Consider the following 12,231-nt stretch of genomic DNA (forward strand, 5'->3'; position numbering starts at 1 on the left):
CTCAGACTCCGGGAAAACGCACAGCAGACTCAGACTCCGGGAAAACGCACAGCAGACTCAGACTCTGGGAAGCCGCACAGCAGACTCAGACTCCGGGAAGCCGCACAGCAGACTCAGACTCTGGGAACCTGCACAGCAGACTCAGACTCTGGGAAGATGCACAGCAGACTCAGACTCCGGGAAAACGCACAGCAGACTCAGACTCCGGGAAAACGCACAGCAGACTCAGACTCTGGGAAGCCGCACAGCAGACTCAGACTCCGGGTAGCCGCACAGCAGACTCAGACTCTGGGAAGCCGCACAGCAGACTCAGACTCCGGGAAGCCGCACAGCAGACTCAGACTCCGGGACGCCGCACAGCAGACTCAGACTCCGGGAAGCCGCACAGCAGACTCAGACTCTGGGAAGCCGCACAGCAGACTCAGACTCTGGGAAGCCGCACAGCAGACTCAGACTCTGGGAAGCCGCACAGCAGACTCAGACTCTGGGAAGCCTCACAGCAGACTCAGACTCTGGGACTCCGCTTCAAAGGTTAGTCTGGAATGCGTGGTGCTGGTTGCTGAACCATCTCATATATGTAATTACCTGCATTTTTATGATTCTGTGTACTTTTATACAGTTGCCATTGTAGATATTATTTATTAATTATTTTGATCCTTATGTATTACTGCATCTCCTCCTTTTTCTAAATACTTTTAATAAAAATAAAAAAAAATGTAGCTATATTTTGTGAATAGGTTTATTGTTTAATTACTATATAGCCAAACTATATATGCTGCTAGATACAGTGAAGGAAATAATTATTTGATCCCTTACTGTTTTTGTAAGTTTGCCAACTGACAAAGACATGGACAGTCTATAATTTTAAGGATAGGTTCATTTTAACATTGAGAAATAGAATATCCCCAAAAAATCAAGAAAATCACATTGTATGAATTAGATAAATTTATTTACATTTTGCAGTGAGAAATAAGTAAATGATTTTACATAAAAGGACTAAGCTATGGTGGAATGGGGCTTTTTTTGCAAAATTACTTACAAAAACAATTGATACCCAGTTGTCTTAGGATACAGATCTTCCCTTCTTTCCCAGTTGAGGATGAGATGTTTATAAAACAATGGGAAGAAATCTGTACCAACAGTTCATTGAAATTTATTGATCTTTTAATCCTTCTCAATAAACAAAATTTAGACAAACTGGAGAAAGAAGTAGATGAACAGGTTATTAAACTGACCTCTGGATCAACTGATACCTGTATGGCTGACTTCAATAAACAGATGGATAAGAACTTTGATATCTGGGAGAAGCAGATACAAGAAAACCAAACCAAAAAATTGTCAAGAGATCTTAATGACTTTCAAAATAATTGCATTTATTGCTGGTGGAGAAACCCTGGGAATCCTTCCCTAAGGAACAGTTTGGTCTCTATATCATCTGGTAATCTTTCAGACATGATACAAGGAACGACTCGATCAGGTGGAACAACTAAAAGAAAGTGGAACAGTAGACAGACATCTAGCAAACGCATATTAGTAGTTCCAAAACCTTCTGTGGATGCATTAAAGCGATAAAGGATTTAAACATGTTTGCTAGATCACTTATATTTAAGAAGTGGTTCAATGATGAAGAGTCAAGAAAACAGTTTCCCACGGATAGAGAACAAGAAGCATTGAAAATTCTCAAAGAACTGGCTATGGAACGAACATTCTTTAGATGTCCAGGCTTCTCTCAACAAAATTCTACAAAAAACTTTTACAAGCACTCACTGTGCAAGATCCGATTGTAGCTACTCTATACTCTATACTCTATGCTACAGTCACTCCAGATGTTCAAAGGAATACCAGCCGGCCAATTCCTCCACATGAGACGCCTTTGAAACTCAAGCCACGCAATTGCGAAAAAGATTTATGGATCGTGGATACAGTAAGAGAAATATCAATACAGCATATCAACAGGTGAAACATTCTAACCGTCAGCAACTCTTGCATTCATCCATGAAACGGCCAACGAATAATCAGGTGAGATACATTACTCAGTATCACTCACATTGGCCACAGATGAAAAAAGTGATAGAAAAGTTTTGGCCAATTCTACATACTGATCCGATTATAAATCAATATATATCTACTAATGCCAGTATTACTGCAAGACGTGGACGAAATCTAAAAGACATACTTGTGTCCAGTTATTATCAACCAACACAAAGATGCTTGACTTCTTCTGTTCCATGACCAAAATGGGGTTGTGCACCATGCGGCAGTTGTAGTGCATGTCCTAACATTGAGCATGCCACATATTTTCTAATACGGCAGACACAAAGAATTATACTATTGCTCATCATATCACTTGTTCCACACGAGCTGTGGTCTATTACGCCACATGCCCATGTCCGAAAGTATACGTGGGACTTACAACACGCGAACTTAAAGTTAGAGTACGCAAACATGTCCGTGATATTACAGCAGCAAAAATAGAATATAAACTGTCTAAACCAATACCAAAACACTTCAAAAATTACCATAAATGTGATGCCACACTTGTAAAAGTGAGAGGCATTGATCGGATCTTGACGGACATTCGAGGAGGAAATGTCGCGAAACGATTATCACAGTGTGAATACAAATGGATTTGGACTCTTGATACTGTGCAGCCGATGGGATTAAATGAAGTTTGCAGCTTTGCACCATTCCTCTAGATTTTTGGTCCTTTTGGTAACTGAAAAATATATTCCCTTTTAGTCACCTTTTCTCTCATTTTAATATATTTTAATTGATTTTATACAGCTTTTCAGGCACTTGATCTATTCTATTTAAATCAAGTTTTGTACTGTATATTAAATAAAATGTAAATTGCTCTGATGTTCTCTTATTAATTTTATTCTTCTTTTCAGTTCTCTGAATAATCTTTGTTTTTTTTTGCTTGCTACTAATATATTAATCTCATTTGTTTATTTTATTCATGAAATATATATTATATGTATTTATTGTAATTATTGTATTTGGTTTTATGCATATATGTATCATAATTATTTACACTTTAGTATTTTTATTCACAAAATATTTTTTTTTACATGTTTTTACACATAGCACTTTATATTGTTATCTGGCACTTATGAACTTTATAATAAGTATGTAGTTATTAGTGATCGGCGAGCACTAAAATGCTCGGGTACTCGTTGCTCGAGTCGAGCAAATTGGAATGCTCGAGTGCTCGGTCCGAGTAACGAGCCCAATGTAAGTCTATGGGAAACTCGAGCATCGAGAGGGCCTAAAAATTACCCAAATCGATGGGAACAGTGCTCAAATAACTTGGGAACAGCATGGGGAAGACCTCTGGACCCCTAGAAGCATCTCTGACTCCCAGGTCACTGCTGTCAACAATGTTGTCAGAGGTATTTAGCCACTTTTACGGGCTCATAAAACATACAAAAACTAAACCAAAATGGATTTTCCTAGGAAAAATGTTAAGGAACATCCTTTCCAGGGTAATGACTTGTATATAAGGCAAAATAAATGACCAAAAACAAAAATGCTCTTCCACACCTGGACTATGTTCACACGTAATAATTATAAGGCACAGAGGAATCACGGAGGACGTTGGTACGGTCAGCAAGGTACTCCCTCAGCATTTTGCAAAACTTTTCCCTCAGGGCCTTGGCTGCGTATTTGCGCTTGCATTCCAAGGACTGGGGTAGGGACAACTGAATGCTGCGCTGGGACAAGGAAGTGGATGTGCTTGCTGATGGTGCTAGTTGAGAGTGTGCACGAACACATGCAGGGCAGGAGGCATCTTCGCATGCGCCATGGACTGGGGATTGGCTTGCACGCACAACAGCGGAAGAAGCAGTGGTGTCACCCACAGACACTGTTTCTGGACCCTGGGTTTCAGCCCACTTAGTCGGGTGCTTTGCTGCCATGTGCCTGATCATGCTGGTGGTGGTCAGGCTGCTAGTATTGCTACCCCTGCTGATGTTGGCCTGGCAGGTGGTGCAAATGGCCTTTTTGGTGTTATCTGCAGAGTCTTTAAAAAACAACCAGACTCAGGAAGACCTAACAGCTGTATCGGCAACTTCCGTTGTGTTGGTGTTACGGGGAACGCTTTCCCGTCTTGTGTCTGCGGCCACCACACTGCTTCTTCCTGCCTGTTGTGGTGCTTTTTTCTCCTTCCCCCTGTGTGCTGCTGTCCTCGCTCTGCATGTCCCCCTGCCAGGTTGGGTCAATTACTATACCATCCACCACCTCGTCTTCCATTTCCACTCCCTGGTCCTCCTCCTGATTTTCTGGCAATTGTGTCTCATCATCATCCACCTCTTGCGAAAGTAATTGCTTTTTCCCACCATTGCCTTCATGTAACCATGGCTGCTCCAATATTTGGGCATCGCTACACGCGTTCTCTTCTTGACTCACTTGAAGCTGGCCGGGCGAGAGGCCCGAATCTACAAATGGAAAAGTGAACAGCTCTTCTGAGTGTCCAAGTGTGGGATCAGTTGTCTCTGGGCACTCGGCATGGTGGGAGGAAGGAGGATCAGGGTGAAGAATATGCGGTCAAGGCACACGGCTACTGAGACTTGACCGTGTGGAAGACAGGGTGGTAGTGGTGGTGGCAAAGTGACTTGCAAGCATTATCTGCTATCCAACCAACAGCCTTTTGACATTGTTCCGGGTTCAATAGTGGTGTGCTGTGATCCCCTAGCCATTGGGACAGGAAGGTCGGACGACAAGATGTGAGTGTTTGTTGTGGCACAATTTCAGCTTGCCCACGGCCTCAGCTTCGGCCTCTGCATGCACCATCACCATCATGTCCACTTCCCCGTCCCTTACCACGCACCATGCCCATTTTAAATGGAGGACAATATTTTCCACGTTCACTAGAAATGGCTGGTTTTGGAACGCAGTTATATGTGATACGTCTGACAGAGAACCACGGTTTTAAATAGCAGGCCTGTAGTTTACTATTATTATTCTTAACAGAGACCTAGTGTGAATAGCTTGACCGACACACTGCAACAGAATGAAAAGGAGGCCAATATTTTCCAGGTTCGGTTCAAATTTCTGGATTTTTATCGCTGAAATATGGAAAAGAATTGGCTATATTCTGCAGTGCTAACAAGCAAATGGAGCAAAAAAAATGGTGTACTCTGGATTGCTTTTTAAACAAATAACTAGGATTAAAATAAAAAAAAATTTGCCTTGGCCCCTGATACTTGGGACTATGTCTACAAATATTTGTCACAGCAGGATCACTCAGAAGTTGAGCATGCAATGGTCCCTCTTGTGCTGTATCATGCAGTGCAGTCAGTCACATACACTGCCTGCCTTGGTTTTTAAGCAAATAACCAGGATTAAGATAAAAAAATTTGACCTGGCCCCTGATACCTGGGGCTATGTCTACAAATATCTGTAAGAACAGCAGCAGCAGGAACGTGCTATGGACCCTCTTGCACTACAGTATATGCACTGCAGTCTGCTACATACACTGCCTGCCTGCCTAACTCCTGCTATCACCTTCACCATGAAAATATACACCTGAATTAGTCCTCAAAAGGACTGTTAGTTCAGATGGATATATGTTGTGGAATACCTATACTAACTCTAAACAAGCAAATCTCTCCCTGACGCAGCAGCACCTCTCCATACTCTGCTTGATTCCTGGGTAGACTGTGACGAGTATGGCGGCGCCAGGTTTTATATAGACCTGATGACGCTGTGCAGCCAGCCAATCACTGTAATGCCCACAACCAACATGGATACAGCATTACAGTGCGTGGCAAGCAATCACTGCATGTTCATTGGCTCTCTAAAGAGCGCCAAACTTACAGGGAGGAGACCCGAGTTCTCGACCGAGCAACCCTGAAATACTCACCGAGCTCCGAGCTTGTCAAGGACTGTGATGCTCGGGCGAGTACCGAGCAGTGGCAAGCACGTTCGCTCATCACTAGTAGTTATTAATTAAAAAATAGTCTTAATATTGTATAATTAATACTGTATATTTTACGTGTTCTCACTCTATGATTAATAGTTCATCGCCAAAAAATGAATAGATATTTATTATTACACTTTAGTGATACACTCATATTGTATATATTTTTATTATTTCATTTTTAACTATTGTGCACTTTTTTTTATTTAATTACATATATGAATTGATATATATATATTTATTTTATATGAAAATGATACATTGCTATATATGAATTGATATTATATGGGATATTATGTGCTTGCTCTATATGTTTTATATGTAGTTTTGCTTTTGATCATATGCATGTTGCTAGTATTTATGTCTCCAATAATGGATTTGTACTATTTTAATAATTACTATGGTATTGTACTCCTTGATTGTTAATTATTCTTAAATCATTATTTTTGTTATTTCCTCTCTTGCCTAGAGAAACTGTCATCTCTTATGATCTTTCATTCATTCAACGCTTTAGTGGTCTGTGCGCATGCTCAGTTTTGAGCCGCAAGTCCTTTTCTCCTCATCGTATCTCTATCCAAACCTGGACCGGGTCACGTGACCGGATCACGAGCTTCATCACATGGTCAGCTTCTCGCTCGCGTCACCTAGTCCGACCTTCTTTGGATCACGCGATTGGGGAGGGGACAAATGTGTCCATTAACTGCTGCATTCGCCATATAGGACCTTTAATATGCCTTTACACGTGGTGGTCTTTCATTGACTATCATTTATATTTAATGTGCCTCCTGCTGGTCTGATGCCACGCTCCTTGACGAAGGCTACACGCCAAAACACGTGTTGGGACCTGGCGCCATTCCAGCAGGAGGAGATGTCTACAGGTATATTTTTCATCTAATATTTACCCTTTTTTTTTGGCATTTTATTACCCTGTACATCAGTCATCTAATGCGGACTATACTCTCTCTACCTGCATTTTTATGATTCTTTATACAGTTGCCATTGTAGATATTATTTATTAATTCTTTTTGATCTTTATGTATTACTGCATCTCCTCCTGCTGTTTTTGTCGCCTCTTTGTTTGCTCATTGTGCCTTTTTATATTTAAAAGATTCTCTAAATACATTCAATAAAGAATTTTTTGAGCTATATTTTGTGAATAGGTTTATTGCCGTCAGGAAAATGTAGCGTCACCTGCGACAAGCACTTGTCCACATGTCTGTCATTAAGTGGACCTTCCCAATAACTGCATTGGTCAGGGCACGGGTGATGTTATGGGACACGTGCTGGCGTAAAGTGACAACATACTGGGAAAAATAGTGGCATCTGAGGACCGAGTACCAAGGGACGGCCGCCATCATGAGGTTGCGGAAAGCCTCAGTGTCCACAAACCTAATAGGCAACATATCCAGGGCAAGTAGTTTGGAAATGTGCCCGTTTAGTGTTTGGGCCTGTGGGTAGGTGGCAGGGTATTTTCTTTTCCATTCCAAGGCCTGGAGTAGTGACAGCTGAATGCTGCACTAGGCCAAGGAATTGGACATGGTTGCTGATGGTGCTTGTGAGTGTGCAATGACAGGTGCAGGGCGGGAGGCATCCACGCCTACATCCTGGACAGGAGATTGGCAAGCACGTAGCCCAGGGGAAGAGGCAGTGGTGTCAACGGCACAGGTAGCAAATGACCATTCTTTTATCGTCCGTACTTTCTTTAAAAAAAGTGCCAGTCTGGGGAACACCAAACCCTTGGCCTGGGAACTTGACGTGTGTGGGTGTTCTGGGGAACAATTGTCCACCTTCTCCCTCTGGCTACCCCACTGCCTCTTCCGGCCTGTTGGGGTACTGCAGATCCTTCCTCCTTTGCGCTACTGGCTTCGCTCTGTATGGCACCTTCCCAGGTTGGGTCAGTGACTTCATCGTCCACAACCTCGTCTTCTACTTTCACACTCATCCTAACTTGTTGACTTAACAACATCACTTGTTGGCAACTGTGTCTTATCATTATCTACCTCTTGAGTCACTAATTGCCGTTCCCCACCGTCAACTTCTTCTGTCCCTGACTGCTCAAATATTTGGGCATCACTACACACAAGCTTCTCATGTCCCTCTTGAAACGTGCAGGGCAAAAGGCCAAAATCAATAAATGGAAATGTAAAGAGCTCCTCGGAGTGTCCTAGTGTGGGGTCACTTGTCTCCTGGGTGTCGCCATGGTGGCTGGAAGGAGGATCTGGGTGAGGATTATGTGATCCAGACTCTTGGCTAGTGAGACTGGACCGTGTGTGTCATAGAGAAAATTAAAATCCTTACCGAGATGTAATACAGAGCTTGCACTCTTCTCTGTGTAGCTGGCCTACCGATTTGAGGCCCTACATCAGGAATGTGAAGCACATTTATGACCAAGATAAGACTTAGAAAAAATGGAAAGATCTTGGATCCCTTTGTCTGCTTATTCAAAATTAAGAAGGGAGGTTTGCATGAACTGTGTCGATCTACTAAATAGGAAAAATCATATTTTTGGAAACATGATGAAGTGGCAAAGTATGGTTTCACATCGTTAGGCAATGACAAGGATCCCTCCAACTAAATAACAGACACCAGGGACAAAATTGTAGACCTGCACAAGGCTGGAATGGGCTACAGGACAATAAGCAAGCAGCTTGGTGAGAAGGAACTGTTGGCGCAATTATTAGAAAATGAAAGAAACACAAGATGACTGTCAATATTACTCAGTCTGGGCTCCATGAAAGACTTCGCCTTGTGGGGTAAGGATGATTCTGAGAAAGGTCATGACTTGGCCCAAAAATACACGGGAGGACGTAGTAAGTGACCTGACGAGATGCTGGGACCAAAGTCTCAAACATTACTGATTGTAACACACTACGCCGTCATGGATTAAAATCCTTCAGGGCACACAAGGTCCCTCTGCTAATGTCAGCACATGTCCAGGCCCATTTTAAGTAAGCCATTGACCATCTGGATGATCTAGAAGAGGCATGGGAGAAGGTCATATGGTCAGATGAAACCAAAATAGAACATTTTGGTATCTACTCCTCTCGCCGTATTTGGATGAAGAAGAATGAGTTCAACCCCAAGGACCCTGTCCAACCGTTAAGCATGATGGGTGAAACATCATACTTTGGGGGGTGCTGTTCTGCAAAGAGGACAGGACAATTGCACCGTATTGAAGGGAGGATGGTCATGTATCGCGAGATTTTGGCCAACAACCTCCTTCCGTAAGCTAGAGCATTAAAAATGGATCGTGGCTGGGTCTTCCAGCATAAGAACGACCCGAAACACACAACTAAGGCAACTAATTAGTGGCTCTGTAAGAAACATTTCAAGGTCCTGGAGTGGCCTAGCCAGTTTCAGACCTGAACCTAATAGGAAATCTTTGGAGGGAGCTGAAACTCAATGTTGCCAAGTGACAGCCCCAAAATCAGAAGGATCTGGAGAAGATCTGTATGGAGGAGTGGGCCAAAATCCCTGCTGCAGTGTGTGAAACCTTGGCCAAGAACTATAGGAAGCATCTGACCTCTGTAATTGCAAGCAAAGGTTTCTGTACCAAATATTAAGTTCTGCTTTTCTATTGTATCAAATACTTATTTCATGCAATAAAATGCAAATTCATTATGTAAAAATCATACAATGTGATTTTCTGTTTGTTGCCTGTCAGACAGGTTATCCCTGCATGTGTCACAGCTGTCTAACAGATGTGACACATGCAGCCATGGCGGCTGTTACTGAAATGCCGAGCACACCGAAAGATCACAGCGAGGGGGGTCACGGTTATCCCACCATGCTGTTATCTTTTTGTCACAAACAGCACTCTGCTGCCTCCTATTATCAGAACAATTCCGCAATTGACCGACGGATAACGTAGGAGGACGCAGGCTGTTTCTACTAATAGGCCGGTTATTGGAGAACTAACAGTGAGCGTATGGTATATACTGTCCTGTCAGACAGGCTATCCCAGCATGTGTCACAGCTGTCTAACAGATGTGACACTTGCAGCCACGGGGGCTGTTACTGAAATGCCGAGCATGCCAAAACTACTCGGCGAGTACCCGAGCATGCTCATTTAATGGGTTAAACGAGTACGCTCGCTCATCACTAGTACCTACGATAAAAATTACAGAACTTCCCATTCTTAATAAGTGGGAAAACTTGCAAAATTGGCAATATATCAAATACTTATTTTCCCCACTGTATATATAAAATGCATTAGAACCGGAGGGGCATATACCATACGCTCACTGTTAGTTCTCCAATAACCGGCCTATTAGTAGAAACAGCCTGCGGCCTCCTCCGTTAACTGCCGGTCAATTGCGGAATTGTTCTGACAATAGGAGGCAGCAGAGTGCTGTTTGTGATGAAAAGATTACAGCATGGTGGGTTAACCGTGACCCCCCACGCTGTGATCTTTGACAGTGTGGAAGACAGGGTAATGCTGGGAAACATACTGAAAGCATTATCTGCTATCCAGCCAACCACTGGTACGTACTGTTCTGGCTTCAAGAGTGGTGACTCGGTCGCCCCCCTCCATACATTGGGACAGGAAGCTAGGTCTTGTGGATGAGCATGTTTGTTGTGCTCCCATAGCAGGCACAGATTCACCTGGCGCATGACCTCGGCCTTTGCGTGCACCATCAGCAGCACATCCACTTCCCCATCCCTTACTGCATGCCTTGCTCATTTTAAATTAGGTATATATGCCTGCAAACCTTCTGGTATTAATAGGGAAAAAAAATATTTAGCCCTGACAAGGACTGATGTTTTAATGGTGTAGCAGCGGTACACAAGTACTGCAATAGCAATATTAAACTCTGAATAGATGCCTCCATTCCTAAACTTTCCCTCCACTGAATGCAGGTAACAGTGATTTTACTACAGAAAGGAAAATATTTATCCCTGACAAGGACTGATGTTTTAATGCTGCAGCAGCGGTATACAAGTACTGCAATAGCAATATTATTACACCCTGACTAGGTCCCTGCTCTAAACTATGTTCTTCCTCCTATTACAACTCTCCCTGACCTGCTTCTTGAACACAGTGTGCTGAGCATCGCGACACCGGGTCTTATATAAGATCCCATGACACGATGCGGCCGACCAATCACAATAATGCCAGTATCCAATATGGCTACGGCATTACCGTGTATGGTGGGAAATCCCCGCATGTTCACTGGCTGTCTAACAGGCGCCAAACATTTGGGGCAGGGTCTCCAGCATGGCGCTCAAACAACCGCGATACTCGATTGAGTAAAGACTGTGCCCGAGTATCAAGCAGTGGCTAGCATGCTCACTCATCACCAGTAATCATACCTTGTGAACTTTTCCACATTTTTCACGTTACACCCACAAACTTAAATGTATTTTATTGGGATTTTATGTGATAAACCAACACAAAGTAGCAAGTATTTGTGAAGTGTAAAGCAAATGATAAAAGGTTTTCTAATTATTTTAAAAATATAAATCTGAAAATTGTAACATGCACTTGAATTCAGCCTCCCCTGAATGAATACTTTGTAGACTTTGACTGGACCATTCAAACACATGAATATGCTATCATCTAAACCATTCCATTGTAGCTCTGACAATATATTTAGGGTTGTTTTCCTGTTGGAAGGTGAATTTATGCCCCAATCTCAAGTCTCTAACAGGTTTTCCTGAAGGATTTCCCTGCATTTAGCTCCATCAATCTTCTCATCAACTCTGACTGGCTTTCCTGTCCATGCTAAAGAAAAGCATCCCACAGCATGATGCTGCCACCAACATGTATAACTGTGGGGATGGTGTTTTCAGGGTAATGTCCAGTGTAAGTTTTCCGCCACATACAACGTTTTGTATTTAGCCCAAAAAGTTCTTCTTTGGTCTCATCTGAGCAGAAAGCCTTCTTCCACATGCTAGGTGCGTCCCCTACTTGGCATTTTGCAAGCTGCAAATGGAACTTCTTATAGCTTGCTTTCAAAAATGGCTTACTTCTTGCCACTCTTCCAGAGTGACCATGAGCCTCTTGACTGCTTCTCTAATTAGTGCCCTCCTTGCTTGGAATTTTAGTTTATGTGGAGAGCCACGTCTTGGTAGGTTTGCAGTTGTACATAATCGTTCCATTTTTGGATGATGGATTGAACAGTGCTCCGTGGAATGTCCAGAGCTTGAACTATTTTTTTATAACCTAACCCTACTTTTCTCTTCTCCACAACTTTATCCTCGACCTGTTTGGTGTGTTCCTTGGTTTTCATGATGCTGTTTGATCCCTCATGTTCTCAAACAAACTTCTGAGGCCTTCACAGAACAGTTGAAATTATATTAAGAATAAA

The sequence above is a fragment of the Phyllobates terribilis genome, unplaced genomic scaffold (assembly GCF_046119375.1).
Source record: "Phyllobates terribilis strain yellow unplaced genomic scaffold, ASM4611937v1 Scaffold_5__5_contigs__length_657084704, whole genome shotgun sequence".
Lineage (NCBI taxonomy): Eukaryota > Metazoa > Chordata > Amphibia > Anura > Dendrobatidae > Phyllobates > Phyllobates terribilis.